Source organism: Vicugna pacos, chromosome 25 (genome assembly GCF_048564905.1).
Source record: "Vicugna pacos chromosome 25, VicPac4, whole genome shotgun sequence".
In the NCBI taxonomy this organism is placed as follows: Eukaryota; Metazoa; Chordata; class Mammalia; order Artiodactyla; family Camelidae; genus Vicugna; species Vicugna pacos.
Window position 1 is genome coordinate 15,492,021 of NC_133011.1, and position 19,394 is coordinate 15,511,414.

Genomic DNA, 19,394 nt, shown 5'->3' on the forward strand with positions numbered 1-19,394 from the left:
TGTCATGCAGCAATATATAACCAGAGGATACACCGTCACATCAGGAGGACTGCAGAGGTGAGACTGAAATGCACTGCACATCCTCCTTGTCAGAGTCACAGCACTGAAATGGCAAGTGCATGTGAACCAAGTATGGTCGGGTTTGATTCATAAATTTGGAGTAAATTTTTTGCAAGACACTACAGCAAATATTCCAATAGTGACAATCCAGGCAGCATGGTTTATCAGTAAGGACAACTTGGCTAAGTTTACAAGATTATAGAGTTACATTATTCACCTTTCAAAACCTAGATGCTATTTCCAATACTTTTTTCTTTAAACACCAAAACTAGAAGTCTGAGGACAGCTTGATTTTGATTTTTGTCCTTTGGATGTAAAGTACTTCCTTTATGGATGCCAGAAGAATTTTCTCTTTCATCCTTTTTATTCAACATTTTTGCCAGGCTGTGACTATATGTGAATCTCTCTTTCACATAGTGAGTTCTTTGGCTCTATAAACAGAGGCCATTTTTCAAAAGGTTTTTATTGTTAATATCTATCATCTTTTCCATCATAATTTTTAGCAATTTGTCCTTATCTGCTAAAATTTTATCAGCTTCCCAAGGTTTTCCTTTGTATCATTATTCTATTTTCCACATGATCAAGTCTGTACTCAACAGTCCCCAATGAAAATTTTACTTTAACTACTTTATGCTTAGGTTGCCTTCAATTCTTTATCTCACTTGACCTCTCTTTTAAACTGACCACATTGTCCTTCTATCTCGGCCTGTTTACTATTGCTTTCTAACCTATTTTATGAATATTATGTCTTTCCTGTATCCTACTGAGGACAAACTTTTCCCCTACATTTTTCTTCTGCTTATAATACCACAATATCAAGAATCTGAACTTTGCTAAGTTTTAGAATGATTTCCCTCTTATTCTACAGTAATTATTCCCTAAGTTCATTTTGTTCATCGAAAAAAAAAAAAAAAAGTAAAGTCTGAGATTTAAGAGATGAATTGCCGGGACCACCTTTGGACCTTCTCTCTCTGCTCATCTGGGCTTTGATTCAATGCCAAATTCATCCCAGCTCACGAATAGCAGTTGATTTGCCCAGCCCCCAACCTAATCCAATGTTCAGGCATCTTTTCTCTGCAGTGACTACGCTGAACTACAATGGAATCTTCTCTTAACGACTGTCCAGATTTCTGACACACTGAAGGGAAACACATTAAATTATAATCTTTAACAATCGCTCCATCAGGATTCTTCCCATCACCCCCCTGATTTACAGCACTTAAGGGAACCACACTTTCCAGAACATGATGTGCATTCTTATGCATTTGTTTTCTGGAAGTTGGTGAATATTTGTAAGAAGAGCAATACTAATAGGTTTTAGCAAGAAAGATGTAAGAAGGAAGAATCTGGCTTTACCCTGCCACTAGGAGCACAAGCCTGAAGCCAGACAGTCTAGATTCAAATTCTGCCTCCATTCTTCAACTTGCTCAAACCACACAGCTAATATCAATCATCTCTGTGCCTCTATTTCCTCATCTGGAAACTGGGAATAACTCAGACTCTAACCTATACAATGACTGTAGTAATTAAATGAGCTAATATATTTAATACAATATCTGAAATATAAGTATTCACTATTAGTTATAATTCTGTTGTTACAAAGCAGAGGCCATATAACAAAAGATTATCTGTCCAATTTTCTAACTGATACACAACTTTCATTTCTGACCCAGGGACCAGGCGGCTGGGAATGGAGAAAGCATTTCTAGCTTTCAGGTGGACACAGTCATCAGAAGCATAATGTAAATAACCCTCCACTTATGTTTTTAAATATGGACCTTTTGGATTTTAGTTATTGGAACTTCCGCCTGGATTCTGATGGCACATTGCCTATTGGCTTTAGGTTACAATGTTATCCATTCCATCCTTATAAGGACTTTGGGGAGCAGACAGGAGGGGTGTAGCAAAGGCAAATCCATGTAGGTACCATTCAAATCAGATGCCATTGATCATTAGTCCTAAATATGTTCAAATACTAAAACTAAAGTTTCCATGACTGAGAACGGCTCTCAAGTCCAGTGGCAAATGTCAAATTCTAAAAATCTAACCAACCAGAATAATTAATTGTGCACCAAAAACTGTCACAGTGCTGGACAGGACTTTGAGGGCTCGTCTACTACATCCATTTGCCTTAAAAATACATCTAAACCTATTTATCCTGGAAAAAGCACTCGAGAGACCCAAGAGAAAACTTAAGTATTCTTAATAACCTTAAGTAACGAGGAGCTCTTGATTATGTGAATTCCAGACTCTCTTCTGTGGTTCTATAAGTACAGTTTTTCACAGAGAAAAATAGTTGGCCACCAGGTTTCATATAATCTTTATGTTCTTTAAACCTTATTAGACCATCCTTTATTACCCCTTTTTCAAGTATATAGTTAACAGATGTACTGCTTAGCTGAGAAAGTTTGCATAAATAATGCGCTTTATGTAAACACTGCCTATTCTTTTGAAGTATCTTCATTTTAAACAAGAAACGAAAAATTTAGTCTTGCCACATTCTGTAAAGAGTTCTCCAGCACTGCTTCTAGCCTAACCTTCTGATTCTCTTTCCTAGAGGTACTTACATTATATAATAGTAACGGAACTGGGAGAAACGCCATTCCCAATTTTTACGTACGGAACATTTAAAAGTGGTGAGTTCCTCAAGTATATGCTTTCCAACCATCATCGTAGTTCAGGAAAGCAACAGAGCATAGGGGGCTGAGAACATGCTCTTCGGAGACTGAGAGCTTCAGTGTAAATCTTAGCTTCGCCACTTCAATTTATCCAAAGCCTCAGAGCTAGTAACTTCTCAGTTTCTCATTTTCAATCTGCGAGAAATCATTGTTCCCACCAGATCAAGTCGGTGTTATGACTGAGCAAGAAAGTAAAGCTTTAGCCCAGTTCATTACATGTCGTAAGCACTGGAGATGTTGGTGGCGGCGGCGGTGGTGGTGATAATGATGAGAACAAAAAAGACTACAAATGAGACGGAGGAAGAAGAGCTCTCCTTAGCCTTCCTCAAACCAGCCGCATGAAACAGCCTAACTCACAGCCAGGCCACAGGGGACGCTGGACCACACGCCGACGCTGCTGGAAGCCCGTCGACTGTGCTGTCCCAGCTCAGTCACGCCACCGACCGCTGGTGTTCTGACTTACATCAGGAGTTGCTCTTCCCACTTCTGACGGATGGTAACTGCTGGTTTGGATGGGATTTACGTTACTTCCTCTGGCTTAAACAGCTTTGCAAAAGTAATTTTTCTCTGTTTTGAGAGGATAAGTAACACTACAGAAGTACTTATGTTCAACAAAGTGAGGATCACGCAACAAGAGGAAAACACCCAAAGGAAAACAAATGTGTGGAGGAGAGAAATTCACTCCGGGATGGATGTTGACCAAAAAGAAATTACATCCACAGTGCTCTCAGCTGGGGACCAATGGCAAGTGCCATGCCCCCTGTTTAGCAGCTGAAAGGCAGCCAGGTCCTGTGGCTTGGCTCCCTCACAAGCTTTAAATTCATGAACTTGCAGAACAGCACCCAAGCGAGCAAATAACGTGCAAACTGCTTTCGGCTAAGAATAGAGAGAGAAGACAAAAATTTTTCAATAACTCCAAGCTTGAGGAGATTATGCAGATAAATGGGTTCAGCTTTGCCAAGGTAGAAACATTCAATTAAGTTTTCAAAGTCTCTAAAGGACACTTTAAAACTCATTCTCTCCCCCATCATACAGCCATCTAGGGTAAGTCATAGGGAACTTAGAACAGATAAATTTCATCTGTTCGCTGGCTGCTTTTCTTCTTCAATTCTTCCCACCTACCCAAAGAGGTTTCCCACTATAAAGGGAAACATAAAGCAATTCTGTCTATACTCTTAACTCTGATGTCTAAAGAAGCGATAAGGCAAAAATAGCTGCTGGGGACGAAACAGTGCTGCTGGTGGAGACTCCACGGCCCCAGTTCAGCTATAATATTTATAGACGAAATCTAGGTATCTATTTTCCGACCTATTTTAAGCCATCTGGGTGATTCTGATGTGCTGTCCCTGGTCCAGGTCCTCTCTCTAGCTGAGCACCATGAAGACAGCTCTGTCTGTATTCTTTAAATGGACTGTATCATCAACCTCATTATTAGTTAACATCAATATGTGCCCAGGTACTACGCCAGGCATGTCACACGTAGTGATCCATTTAGTATCCGTTACAACTTTTGAGCTAGGTATTACTCTTTCACAAATGAGGAAACTAAAGGTTGGTGAAGTGAAGCAACTGCAAAGAGCACAAAGGTCGTGGGTCAAAGAGCCAGGATATAAAGTCCAAAGCTTTTACTCTTAAACAGTATGTTGTACTACCTGGTTACGTAAGTGCTCCAAGAGTTAGAGCAGATGTGAATATAAGAAACCAGCCTTGAAAGAAAGATGGAGATAAAAGAGGATTTACACTGGACAAGCTCTACTGGCTGGATCTCTGTCCCTCTACCTGTAGCGCTTTCCCACCATCCCCCAGTCCCGAAGCAGCAGGGATCCTTCCACTGCTAGACTGTGGTTGGTGAACACCATTAAGTCCACTCAGACATCCGACCTAACACGTGTCCCGCATTACCCCACATTGTCACCAGGATTTTTCATGATCGGCAGATGCATTCTGAACCACTGAACCACACCGCTGAGTAAGAAGCAGCAGTGCTGGACAATTAAGTAGTCTTGGTTTCATAATGATTCTGAAGGATGTTGCTTCATCCCTAAATAAGCCGTCTAACTTGACAGGTACTCAGTAAAGCCTTATTAAAAATACAACTCTGATCTCCCACTTGGAGACCCTGGACTGCTGTCAGAGGGCACACACACCATTCCCTGGGTCAGCAGCAGAGCCAGATACTGAGGCTGACCCTCTTACCAGACTGAGCTTGACCACCATGGGTCATTTTTCATCCCATGACTGTAAGATATGGTTCAAATTCTAACTTCACTAACTGACATGCTAAGCTACCAAGTAGGATTTTATAATCCAATTTGTTTCTCATCATGTAGGCAGCTGTTTTAACCAAATTGCTAATTTGTTTCAGGACATACATAAAATCCAGCATTCCTCTACCCAGGCTGGAAACATAATAGCACTTTGCCAGTGAAAACGTTTAGATGGCTCCCACAAAAAACTGTGACATGAAATTAAGCTAATTACAGACAGAAGTTTAAGATTTAAACTACTTAATAATTCTTACTAATCATGCACTAAAAATTGGAACCAACAATGGACAAGAGTTACTTTGTGTAAACTAACTCTCTTCAAGTTAATGCTGTTTCCTTTATAGTAAAAAGAAATGTTAATATAAAGTGGGTCTTTATTCTTCACATATTCTCCAAATCATAGCTTTGCAGTACTTGTGGCTCTGAGATAGCCAAAGTCCAGTAATGCCCTTGGTAATTTGAGACCTGCAGCACACTTGTGACACAAGCCTCCTTTATTTTCCCTTTAAATGCTGTCAAAACACATGAATGTTATCACTCTTCATTACTTATGTTTGGATGCTTGGTGCTTGCAAAACTCACTGAATCATTTTTTGGTGTCAAATCACAGAAACAAATATTGTACTAAAAATAGAAAAGTAATATAGAATAAAATTTGCAGAAGTCCAGTTACATAAAACTAGAACTAACGACTACTATGAAACACGATGTAGGTTGAAAATTTAAAGTGAGGTTTCACTAATAGAATAAATGCAATATGCGTTTTAAAAAAAAGATTAACAGTAAATAATAGTTAACCCAGAAATTTCAGCAACATTTAATAAAGGTACATGTTTGTTTCAAGGTAATACCTGGATGAAATAAAAGGTCCTACTCTCACATTCTACATAGGTACACTTCTAGAGTTAGTTCTGAAAAAGAAAAAAAAAAAGCAGTCAAGAGACCAATAAAGTAGTCAAGGTGGGGAAAGCAAAGACAGTGTAAGACTGAGACAAGACAGGGAGTAGGCAGTGGATTGTTGAGGTGGTAGAATCCAGTGAAGCTGGTGACTGGGTGGATATGGAACAGAAGGATAACAGAGGAGCTTTGGATGATTGCCAGGTTGTGGCTAAGAAGAGCAGGGAGGTGATGCCAGCCTCTAATATAGTGCAGTTGGTGGAAGAGCCTGTTTGAAAGGAGAATCAGAAGTCATTTTAGACTTTTTAAAATTTGAAGTGCAAATGGGATCACAAGGTAGAAATGTGAAGGTCAGGGGTTGGGGTAACAAAAGCACTGAGAAGGTGAAAATAATCAAGAAAAGGTTATAACAGAGAAATAAGGTCCTTCAGGAGAAGAGCTGAGTCTCAGGAATACAGAAGCAGCCTCGAAAGGTTTGTCTACTTCATGTAGAAAATACGAGTTGAGTAGGTATGGTATTTGAAAGTATGCAGATGGGAAGAAAGGTGAGGGGCTTTACTTCAGTTGTCTGCCATGAGGAGGAGACGTCAAGATTAGGAACAACTACTGTGACAAATGAGCAAGAGCTCAAAGAAGGAAGTAACAGCATCTTCAAACTGGGCTGAGGAATCAGCTAAGATTGTGAGGCCATCTGTCCACCTGGTCTGTGATCTCCTCGACCTGAGACTGAATCAGGAACAGGGGGTGTGAAGGACTAGAAGATGAGGCTAAGTTCCAGCCTATCCTGCTGTGTGTCGTTCAGTCACAGGAAGACCAACAGCCATGACACCAGCCCCTCAGGACCACTGCCTAATGCAGTCTCCCCTTCTACACACACACGCCTCTCTCACCTGGGCTGAGTTTCAATGAACCATGTCACTATCAACATGAAAAATCAGATGGCTTAATTTTCCCAGTATTACAACCAAGGCCATGCACACGTTGGGCCTGCTACAAAAGTAAACTTAAGTTCACATAAGTCAACTTTTGAAAAAAAAATGGCCAAAGAGATTTCATATATATTCATATGAAATATACCTGTATTTAAATTATCCATTCTCTTTCACTTACTTCTATGCTCATAAAAAATGCTGGTCTCAAATTTATCATCCATATAAAAAATACATATTTATGTTAAAAAATGTTTTAAGTAGTACCACATTAACAACTCTAAAAAATGTTGAACCTCATGAGCAGATTTCTGGGGGAGCACATATGCAAAGTTTTACCTCGAACGAAAATTTTAAAATTCATTTTCATAAAACAATTTTTCAGAAAGAAGCTAACATGTCCTTGATTCTATTTGTTTTAGCTGGCACCACTCAAGACTTAGAAAGCCTAGAAGACAAGGAGAGAAGCTAAAACCATCACTGTACAACACAGAAGGTTGGTTATAAATTCAGCATTTGTAGTACAACTTTGTATTCATCTCAGTCCAGCTAAAAATGAAAGATCTCATACTTAGACCTGACCATCTATTCATAAGTATCCATGATCATTTCAAAACTCTTTGCCATTGTGAAAGTCTTGAACCTCATCTTTAAAAATAAAATTACCATATAATGTTTTACATTCCTATTTTCCCTAAGCTTTTTAAGTAATGCACATGCTCTTTGCCTACCATGGGCAAAGGTTATGACAACAGTTCACAAAAGAGGAAATGCAACTGGTAAATAAAGACATGGAAGAGGGATCCCTCTCATTAATGAACAAATATAATTGAAAACAGACAAAATATTTTAAAAACATAATAAAATTAATAATAAAATTATGTTTTAAAATGTAAAACGTACTTCTGGCAAGGTGTGGCAAGGCTGATATTCATGCTTTGCTGGTAGCACAATAATACATGTAAGTGCTTTGGAAAGACACTTGGCAGTACGAATGTTGGCTAAAAAAATCATATTCTTTTATACAGTAATTCTACTACTCTATCTATTCTAAGAAACTCAAAATAAGGAACATTTATAATAATAATTGCCAAAATACTTTTTATGTTTACTGACTCCCTACTTATATATGCAAGGAGCTACTCAGCACTGGAGACTGAGTAGAGGGTGCAACAATCTTTCCCATCACAAACATATGCCATATTGTATGGCTTATGGTTACCTGGCTGATATTTATGACTAGAGGTGCTATTGATTTTTCTATCCTGATCTTTTTTTGTTCAGGAACCTTGCTGACAAAAGAAAACATTCTCTCAAAATGTAGGAAAATCCTAAGTGCTCAACTTTGTAATTTAGGTGTGGTAAAAAAACAAACAAACAAACATAGGATTATTATATGCAAAGCATCTTCTTATTCATAAGAGTACACAAATCATACATATACGGTATATAATTATATATTGTATGTAACATTGTATGTAAATTGATTATATATGTAATTTAATATATGTTTTACACAATAACTCAGACTTGAATATGTATGAAAATGTCCAGATACACAAAAATTATGTACTGTAAAGCTGCAAACTAATCATTTTAAAGCTTGTTTGAGAAATTACATAACACAAAAGATATCTTTTATGAGATAAGGCTCAAAATTAATGTAATCTAAATATTCACACCTTTGAGTTTTGCAATCTCATGGCTTCCTGCTTGGTCCTGGATTTGTGAAAAGTCCTTATCCCCCTGGGAAGATTGTCAAGGTCTGGGGAAACATGACCAGGTCTCCAGATGTGGAATTTAGAGACAACTGCCCAAGCAAGTGGGAAGAATCAGAAGACACAAAGGCACAGGACTGAGGCACTAGGGCCACAAAATAGTATTCTACTGAATGCAGAATGGTGCCCTTCACACCTCATGAATAAAGGACCTAGGTTTATGTGTTTAAGGGCAGGAGCTAGGAATCTGGAACAAGAGTACTACTTTCTGGAACCTGAAGCTCTCTGGCATCCTAGAAAGCCCTCCAGGGGCAGCTGGTGAACACCCACAAACACCCACGAAATCCTAGACATGTGCAGACACTATCCATTCTCCCTTAAGCCTCACAAACCAAGACTCCATCAGCTGTCCCCACTTTATGAAAAAGAACAAGAGCATCAGAGATGTGTCCAAGGACAAGTAGTTAATAAGAGGCAGTCCCAGGGAGACATTCTCTGGACTGTCCAACTGCAAAGCCTTTTCTCTCTTTACTCCTTTGCTGATCTGCTTCTCACCATTTGAGGGCTGAAAAAAATAGCAGATGGAGCAGGTAGCCAGCAGTGGAGTCCCAAGCTGTGGTGGCATCAAGGCTGGAACAGGTTGACATCAGCTGGAGATGCCAGGTCATCAAGGAACTGAAGACAATTCACAGGTGAGACACCAAAATATCTACCCCTTGATGTGTAAACCTGCAGCGCTACATCATGACTTCTGTAAAGTTTTCTGTTTTAGTAACTGGGTATTTCATCAAATGGATTTGACCCATATTACAAGGGAGAGTCCTCCTCCATATTTTCAGCAGACCGGTTAAGAAAATACACATCCTGGTCGTATATACACATACAGACAGAATATGAGTGAATGCGGTACGTAAAGACTGATGTTTCTTACACGTGTGCTTAAAATCCTGAACCTGTCCACAATAGGATTCTTGAAACTGCAGTCTAGTAGTGCTGTATCAGCCAACATTCTTATAACATAAAAATTTAGTGTCCTTTAGAGTTTAAATTTTAAGTTAGAAGAGATAAAACATTTAATAGACTCAGGAGTTTCACAATGACAAAAAGTTTAGTTTTGCTACATTTCTTAGTTTATTAAATCCAATATTTTGCTTCTGTTTAAAGTCTTTATGAATTCAGAACTTGAAAACAGTAAGAAATTAAAATTAACCCAGAAACGTTCAAATAATTTTATCCTTTTGACAGTTTACAACTACCCACCATTTTCCCAGGCAACTTCTCTTGGAACGCTCCTTAAAACACATTATCTTTCTTTTTTATGGTTGAGTAGTGGAGATTATCATACTAAGTGAAGCAAGCCAGACAGAGAAAGACAAATATATAATATTGCTTATATGTGGAATCTAAAAAAAATGATACAAATGAACTTATTTACAAAACAGAAATAGACTCACAGACATAGAAAATAAACTGATGGTTACCAAAGGGACAAGGGGAGAGGGATGACTTAAAGAGTTTGGGATTATATATACACACTACATACACAAAATGGATAACCAACAAGGACCTACTGTACAGCACAGGGAACTATGCTATCGTGTAATAACCTATAAGGGAAAAGAATCTGAAAAAGAATAGCTGTATATGTATAACTGGATCACTTTGCTGTATGCCAGAAACTAATGCAACACTGTAAATCAACTGCACTTCAATTTAAAAATTCAAAACAAAAGAAAAGAAACACACAAAAATACATTATCTTAAACCCTTTATTTATGAATTCCTGCAGAATTACTTAACATATTGAAATGAAAGGTTTTCTTTTCAAAATACACAATCTCTCTGGCCACAACAGTATCAGCACAAAAGGTCATTTATTAAAGCTATAATATCCCACCCACTTAGCGAAAATAAATAAATACAATAAAACAGACCGTAACTCCCCAGCCCATCAACCAAATGGATTGAAAATTGGGTGGCACACCTGATCATGCTCTAGAAATGTCAAAAGTATTTGGAAGCTAAACACGAAGCACAGGTTCAGGGAAAAGGAGTCCCTCTCAAGAGGCACATAACCTCCTAGGAGGCAGGTGACAGATGTGCCTATAGACCAAAATGAAATAAAGATCTGGCCAACCAAGCTGAGAAGGAATTTAAACATAACAAAAGCTCATGTTAGCACATCTTGGTGCCAAATGTATCCTGAAATCTTTGAGAGAAAAGCATTTTGATGAACTGAGGCAGTAAGTCATGGAAGTAAAACGGAAGCCTTCTCAGCATCGACCTCTGACCGTGCACCACGCACGCTCCCCACACTTTGCCACAGCACAGGCTAACATTGTACTGTGGCAAGAGAGCTGAGATTTTGCTGTCACTGTGTTTTTAATGAATGGTAGGAATCAAAACAAAGCCTTGACTCAGCACAAAATCCATCCTGAGCATCTGTCCGAGAGTGAAGCCAGGTCTCAGGAAAGACCAATGTGTCGACAGAAGATGAGGAAAGGGATCGTGGAGAAAGGAAACATGTTTGTGCACAAAAATAAGATTACGACTCTTGTTATTCACTCTGGCCAAGCCTAAACAAACATTTTTTTTCCTTCTAGTTATTATTGAGTCATATGGCCACCGGCAGGAACTGTTATCACTTCATTTTCTGCAGAATGTTTCAGAAACTTGAAACCTCCCACACTTTCCCCATGTGAATACTTTGGATTCTTAAACAACCACGAAGTGTTTGCTTCCAAAACTGAATACATCTGATGGGCTGGTAGTACAGCTGACCCATCACAAACTGTTTAGCAGGGAAGTGAAGCGGAGGGGGTTGGGCACTGAACAAGTTACTAGACCAAAGGGCACAATGATTAACAAATTATTATGGGATGGTTATATAGAACAGCAATTTAAATGAATTGAAGTAGCATTAGCATTAAGGCTATCTCTATTGTGACTCTCCTTGTTTTGCTGTTCAGTCACTCAAAAGGGGGAACATTTGCAAGAGCACAGCCTGAAATGCTGCAAGTAAAGAAGTAACATTTAAAAATTCCTTGTGATCTTCCTCGTGTTACTGACCCCATGTAGCACCTGCTCAACTACACCGGAACAAACGATGCCAAGTAAGTTACATGCCTTCATCCTATCAAGACAGTAAGAAAAAAAGACTACCTAGAATCTCAGAGTCCAGGATGTGCTACAAGCTTGGCAGTAAAATCAATTCTTGATTTTCTGTAGCCATTTTACAAATAAAATGCCTGTTTTAGGTAAGTGTTTTTCTCTAAACAGTATCTTTCCTAAGAAAAACTACAATTGCCTCATATCATCTTTTGACCAGAGATAACTAATGAAATCTCTAATCCAGATCCAAACTGGCCTCCCGTAAGTCAGCACGCCAGAACACAGCCTCCTCAGCGTTATAGCTTGTAGCTCCCCCAGACTCTTTTGATTTTGCTATTGTAACATAATCTTCAATTTCATCCAAACAATCTGAAAGGAGCCCCTCCTTCTGCCACTGAACTGGCTGACGAAAGAGCTGTGTCCATGAGGGGATTTCCTCTCATGCTTAAGTCTACTCTCTCCTGAGCTCAGGGCTAGTTCTTAAATTTTCACAGAGGTGGTCATTTCTGCTTCGAAGATCAAGTGTTGAGTTTTGCCTAAAAGGAACTTGAAATGTAAAACACCAGGTCTCACGGCTCCAGCCAAGTTAAGTGTGTGTTTTATAACAGACGCTGGCCAGAAATGCAAATGATTTCTATAAAGTTTTAATCCTGTTATCAGTCCCTTGAGACACACCCCCTTACCCTTCATCTCTCCCCTGGCTATGGTTCTACATTTTTATTACATGTTTTAAAAAAGAAAAACACTAGTAAAGATATCCTAGATTCTGGTTTGGGAGTCCCAAGAGATGATACTGAGGGGTAGACTTGAACGTTTTTCTAATTAAAAAGTCAGATGGTCTGTTTCTCTTTGAGAAGCTTCAGCTCCCCGTGTCTGCGTATGCATGTTTTTGCTCATAGCCTCTTGGCCCAAGGCCATTTAAGACCTGCCTCAACAAGGCCCTTCCAGAAGTTGGGTCTAGCAAGCAATGGAGAGTCAGGATATCGAAGAAGAAAGGACTTGTACACCTTAAGTATGGATTTTTTTTTTAATCATAGTTTTAAAAATAAAAATAAATCTTAAAAGAACCTGGAAAATCTAAAAAACGTAAGCACAATTTTGAAAGAAAAGTCATATAGAAAAAGCAATTTGAAAAATTTTAACTAATAAATGGATGAGAAAGAATCAAATACACTCAACTGTTTTAGCCATTGAGGAAAACACCAATCACACCTCCCTTCTGATAAAGTTTAAAAAAAAAAGGCTTAATATGCCTCCTTTATGAACTTCAAGCAATTGGTATTAACATTAACAGGTGCCTGTTCCCCACCTTCAGCATTTGGTTCTTGCTTTAATTTCAGTTGTAGCAGCTTTCACGCTGTTCAAACATTGAATCATTTCATCAACATACCTCATGGTCTATACAATACCTATTGTAACGAGAAACCATGCATCTTACCAGAAAAATGCACATTTTATCAATTTCTCTCAAGCCTGTGGATCAGGAAATCCTTATACCAAGAAGACAGGAATTGTATCCAGTCCCTGGACTAACTGTGAGCCTCACCTAGGGCTGTGGCATAGATCACAGCCAGAACCCAAAACAGAGGCTGAGCACAGAGCTGTTAGAATTCACTCTCTCGCATTCTTCATCAGAGATTATCTTCTGTGGTAGCTTTACTCTAAGTCAAACTGCAGGAAAGTCTAGGCACCTGGGGATAAGACAGCCACACCAGGCCCCAGTCTAGACTATGACGATAGCTACAACAGCTCTGTAAGTGAGCGCAAAGAGCTCACTGTAACGAGGAGTGGATCCTGAAGTTGTTTGTGCAGAGGCAACTTCTGCACTGTGCGCAATGTGGACCACGGTTTATTTTGGGTTTTGTGGAGCTGCTTCTATAAAAGCCATTCCAATGACTCTTGCCAGATAGTTCCCAGATTACTTAAAATACTGAATGCCATGAAATTTACACCACCAGAAGACACCATTCTGATAAATGCTCACTTCCTTTGGAATGGGCATCAGTCAGACCACGAGTAAACTCAGCCAGTGAGGAGTCGGCATTGTGCTGATCTCCATTCTGTTCTCACATAGAAAGGTGCCTGGTTTCACAGTTAGCAGAACCCAGTAATGCTATAATTCTGAAGTGGGCCCTGACTGGACACTCTATAAACAAGGTGGTAAAACTAAGTGAACTCTTTGTAGTTGGCATTTAATAAATCAGGTAGGATATGCCCACTGAAAAGTGACCAATGAAAAAACATGGAGAAGGAAATACATCCGAAGAAGGTTATGCAAAGGCACAAAAACACATGATCTTGAAGAAATGTAACATATATAACCTTCCTTCAGGGCCACAGACCTGCCTTCTATTACCTGGCACCAATAATCTGCCTTCAATTAAACTGCCACCATCTGTAAGAGTTTTAGGGTGGGGATGTTCTCCGCCAGACTCTGCAAGTCAAAATTCTATAGTAACTGTAAGGAATCGACTCAAACCAGAAAACTGAGATAAGTAGAAAAGAATCTCCAAGGGTCTGAAGAACAGCCTCAGTCTCCTCGAGAACCCTTGAGGGTGGCTGGGTTGTCCATGGTTACAGAATAAAAGCAGGCTCCCTTCCCATTCCAGATCCAGCACACATTAGATTTAGAAGCCCTGGGGACAGCAGAAGGTTGCTGGTGTCCTATGTTAAGGGGGAAAAATGTACTGGCTGAACAGCTAAATGTCCTGCATCAGCCTGTGCTAACACTCTGAAAACCCTACTGCAGCACCATGACCTAATGGTCCAGCCTCTTGAAATTCTGGCATCATAATGACCTCCTAAGCGATACAACTGCGTCATTACCTAATTTAATTACATAAGAATTCCGCAAGTTAAACTTCCCCCACATCCTAAGTATCAGATATTTAAATTTAAATTTAGGAGTCTTTTGACTCCTTTACAGCACTGGTTTTGCAGCCTAAAATAACACCAGGAAGTACAATTTAAAAGATCAATTGTTTCCTTTGTTGACAAAATAAAATAATGTCTTATATTTAAAATACTAAAACCTTTTTGTCCCCCTTAGGAAAATCCAGATAATGGGACACCAAAGCTTTACCCCCAACCCCCCAACAACAGGAGAACTATATATATCCTTTCTCTAGTCCATGGGTGAGGGTGGTTCTGGCTAACAGCTAATTCTGATTTTATTGTTATTAAAAGGAACAGATGCTAAAACTTTTTTCTAAAGTTCAAATGTATGGACAGCTAGTTCTGAAACAAAAGTATAAAATGAACTTCAGTTGTAGTTGCTTTTTGTATTTGAGCTGTCTTTGTTTCTTACTGGGCTCCTATCTCCACTGACGGACAAACACACTAATTTTCTCAATATGGAAAATGCTACCATTAAAGCCAAATAAAGTCGAGTTTAAGATAATTACACTAGATTTCATCAAAGCAACTTGGCACTCATCAAAATTCAATCCCAGTTAGCTGATGAGATTTCATCAGGCTGCTGAAGAAGCAGGGAAATAAACAAAATGGAGAGACAATGAAAACAATGTGACAACTGTCAAACAAAAGGCCGAGCACAACGCTGAACATTTCCCTACGTGCAGGGCCGAAACCACTTATTCTCATCCTCACCCCACACACTTCTGCATGTGTACAATAAATGACCCCATATTCTGACTTTTCAATCATCTTTAATTATGCATTCATTGCACAGTACTGATTATGGGATCATTTATTACCAAGTACTAAAAGTTGCATAAAAGATGAACAATTTGAGGGCTGCATGGTTAAAAAAAAGTTTTAAAATATGGTTGCTTAAGAGGTCACCACCCTTGTTTGAACTCCTTTAAGCAAGTTCTTAATAAATGTAAACTATTATAAAAGGAATGGTTCAAATTAGGCTACTACTGATGTTATAGTTTTGCAACTAGATATGCTCACATCATCCACCTGGTGGAGAATTTCACATAGTGGTTCTTGGGATACACAGGTCTCATGTTTCTGATAAAGTAGAAGCAAACTGGTAACAGCAAGAGTGCCCTGTTTCAAACAGTGCTGCAGAAGTCAGCCAAATAACTCTTAATTCAAAGCATAACTGATGATTGTATTAGGTCGGTCTGTGCACTCAGAGTTGACAATTACACCAAATAGAGGAAGATCTGAAATGCAACAGACACTTGACATTTGAAGCAGAAATTATTTTAAACTACTCAAGTTAGCAATACCACTCTCAACATGAAAATACAAGACTACTACAAGAAATTTTGCACACATGCGAGACATGCACATGGTTTCCTTCTAAGGTTTTGACATAAGATGAAAAGAGAGGAAGAAAGGAATGGGAGTCTACACCATACATACCTTCCAGGGATGAGCATTCAGTTGCTTTTTACCATTTCATTTCATCAGAGGTTCATTTCCTTTAGAATTTAAGAAGGGAGTAGTTTGGAAAATAGATTTTTCTACATGTAGGTATTTTTGAAAATAGACTTTTCATATCAGCCAACGTCTGTTGAACATTTCCATGTATGAGTCCAAGATAATCAGTCATCAAAGACTTATTACCAATTCAAATTTCTAGTTTTAGGTTATTATCTTGGACTAGACATTCTAATAACTAAGTTAAGATGACACCAATGACTGAAAAGGTTTCTGCCCCCAAATTTTCTGCCCCAAAAAGTGAGCAGAAAATATGTAAGACCTGCTTTCTCCTAGTAACAAGGGAAGGCAATACCTACTGCATAAGAATGTTAAAGAGGAAGCTCAACATGAGACGAAGTTGTGTTTGGAGCACATCACATGCTTGTCCACCTCATACTGTATTTAACTGTATACAATGTGTTTACCTGAATGAAAAGCTGAACTAGTTAAAGGGAAGCTTGGGTTGTTTTTTTTTTTTCAGTTGGTCCAGCATAGAATCTTGCAGAGTCTACCATAAAAAGTAGAAACATTATTGAATCAGTCCATGCTATTTTTCACAGCACTACTCGGAGGAAACATTGCAAAAACAAGACCAGTCACTCCGGAGGATGTATACACAAGAAGATGAAAATCCTAGTTGCAGTACCTCTGAGGAGTTCCCAGGGATTACTCTGGCTTGAACAGTAAGAGGCTATTATGGAAGCAAGATCTCCAGGTATGATGTCTAAGCAAGAACCAAGCTTTGCCTTTATCATCCATCATTACCAAGGGAAATTCACTCAGCCTCTTTGTACCTTCTAACACATAAAGAAAGGGATGTAAATAAATGCAAGTTAAAAGTTTTGCTTTAGAGGAAGACATGCTCTTATTTTCAAAGGAAAACTCATGCAGAAACCCCAAAACATAGCACAGAAAAAGATAAAGCTACTCTCATCCAACCAGGGTGAGAGGCCAGATCCTTCCCTGCTGGATCTCCCCAGGAGCCGTGAAACTCCCCTATATACCATGAGATCCTGTGTAGAATCTAGTTTCACCTGGATCTGGTCTTGAGCTTTCTTCCCTTCTATGGACCCTACTCTCCTCAAGATTAAATTACTGATATATAATAGGGTTAAGAAATTGAATTCCCTTAGCAGAAGTGTCTCTAGGTACAGGGCAGCGACACACATTACTATACCTGCTATACATCTGTACCCGTTCCCCTAACTATGCTCATTACTTTCTCATCACGTTGGTGGCTAGTTCACTTGTTATAAACTATGTGTCATATGCAATACCAACGCTTAAACTTCTTTTTAAATAACTACAAATCTGAGCTTGAGGTCTGTAAGTGAATCACCACCAATGAACAGAGACTTTCTCTTCCCTGTGAAAATTCTTCAGTCTCAAATTTTTCTGGCACTGGTTAATCCATGAGGCTCAATTTGGTAACTAACTCATGGATTTTCAAGTATTTGCTGAGTTCACTTGTTCTCCTTATTTCAACTCCTTTTGCCCCAATTTTTCCCCTTTTACTTCCCGACACATGCATGATACCAAGTAGAGTCTCCATGTTTACGTATATGGTAGTGTAGAACATCTCATTGTTTCAGTTTTGCTGATTTGATCTTCTCCCTTCACCCTCTACTCATCTTCACTTCTTCAAACCCTCCCATGACTCCAGGTCTATATTCTGAAAGCATCACCTCTTCAGCCACCAGTATCCTCTCCTAGTCATACTGCAACCTTCATCCCTTTCAGCATCTGAGGCTTGCTCTGCACTACACTCAATGGCCGTCTGCGCCATTTCTAGGACTTACTGTTTCAATTTTACCACCTAGATTACTCTGTAAGTGAAGGGAGGTGAGTTTAACTTTGGATATGCTGACACATCTGTTAGCTGGGATGCAAATTAACCTACACTCCCTCTGCCTACCAAAGGCTATTACAATCTTGTAGGTAAAGAGAATAAAGTCTTCAAGTTGAGTAAAGACAACAGAAATAAAAATGAATGAAGAGCAGAGAAACAGGACTCAGTGAGCAGTTATTTTAAAAAGATATTTTCTGGTCCTTGATTCTGTGCAAGGCTGAGTATGAATGATGTTATTTAATCCTCTTAACAATCCTATGGAGCAGGCATCTGTTATTATCCTCCAAATATAGACGCTGATGCTGAACTTTAGAGAGATTAAAGTAGACTTCTCAAGTTTGCATACCTTTCAGGTAGTTGAGCAAAGGTCTGAGTCCTAATTTATCTGAATGTGAGGAAGAGATTCAAAGGTAGGGCTGGGATCCTGGGTAACTGGGTCGCTAGTGATGCCTTTATAAAAAAGAGCAGTCAACCCCAGAGAAATAAGTTTTTGAAAGGACAGCAAGGTATGTTCTAACTATGCTTGGTCTGACATGCTGGTGGGATGTTGACAGAAGATGCCCATCACCAGCCAGATCTGTGGGAAATGGGCTCCGATAGAAGATGATTCACATCTGAATGAGAGCTGAAGCACGAGGTGGGCAGAAATCAAAAGAGAGTGAAGAGGCAAGAGTAAGCCATAGGGAGAATGGAAAACACAGCAGAATGTAGAAGAATAAAAAAAATCCACCTACTTGCATATATGCTCATTTATTCCTCACAACAATCCTGCAACATATTATCCCCTTTTCATAAATGCTTTGGGAAATTAATTTGACAAATGTCATTCAACCAGTAAGTGATCGTCAAGACCAGTATGTGCCCAGTTTACAACTTTACCCACTATTTTTCCATGCTGTTTTTTCCAAGGTACATTCGTTCATCATCACTTAAGGAATCAAATAGAAGCTAGAGGACTGTTTGTCAAAAACAGGAAAGTATGTGTTGCAAACTTAGAGGGTTCAAAGATTAGAGAACAAGAATTGGGGGAACAAATACATGAGCATTGTTTCCCACCCCATGCCACAAACACCACAGATTGATAATATACAGTTTTCTCCTGAACCCAGCCTTTAACTCAGAATCCTTCTCAATCCAGCATTCCAGACAGCTGCTAGTAAACGACATGCTAGTAAACCACCTTAGGTTATACGGCGAGACCAGGTCTTGTAGGAACATTTCCATCCTTGATCTGAATGATATTTAATTTCTGTACTCTAAATTTTCAGAGCACTCCAACCTGGCTGGTAAGAGAAACCCATTAGAAGGTTAACATCATAAGCTAGAAAATAGGGAATAATACATCCAAGGGTCTTGGTAAATGGAAAATGGCAGTAATAGAGAGCAAACATAGTTCAGTTAGGGTGAACACAAAAAGTGTCTAGATTTTAAAAAATAAACTGCACTAATACAAACTAGGGAATGACTTGGCTTAGAAATTTGGCAGG

At 39.0% G+C, this 19,394-nt stretch overlaps 1 protein-coding gene and 1 long non-coding RNA gene across 8 annotated transcripts in view; one reads left to right on the forward strand and one right to left on the reverse strand.

Annotated features, from left to right (window-relative positions):
- Positions 1-19,394, forward strand: part of LOC140689269 (uncharacterized) — a 159,416-nt gene that overhangs the window by 128,163 nt on the left and 11,859 nt on the right. Inside the window, exons 5-8 of one of the 4 annotated variants that reach the window (XR_012064153.1) lie at positions 7,254-7,327; positions 9,128-9,241; positions 11,519-11,662; positions 16,619-16,773. This is a non-coding gene — a long non-coding RNA (uncharacterized lncRNA). Of the gene's footprint in view, positions 1-7,253; positions 7,328-9,127; positions 9,242-11,518; positions 11,663-16,618; positions 16,909-19,394 lie in introns of those variants that run through there. The other 3 variants (XR_012064154.1, XR_012064155.1, XR_012064156.1) reach the window with 3 other exon arrangements.
- Positions 1-19,394, reverse strand: part of RSPO2 (R-spondin 2) — a 148,431-nt gene that overhangs the window by 25,008 nt on the left and 104,029 nt on the right. The gene's annotated exons all lie outside the window — the stretch shown is intronic.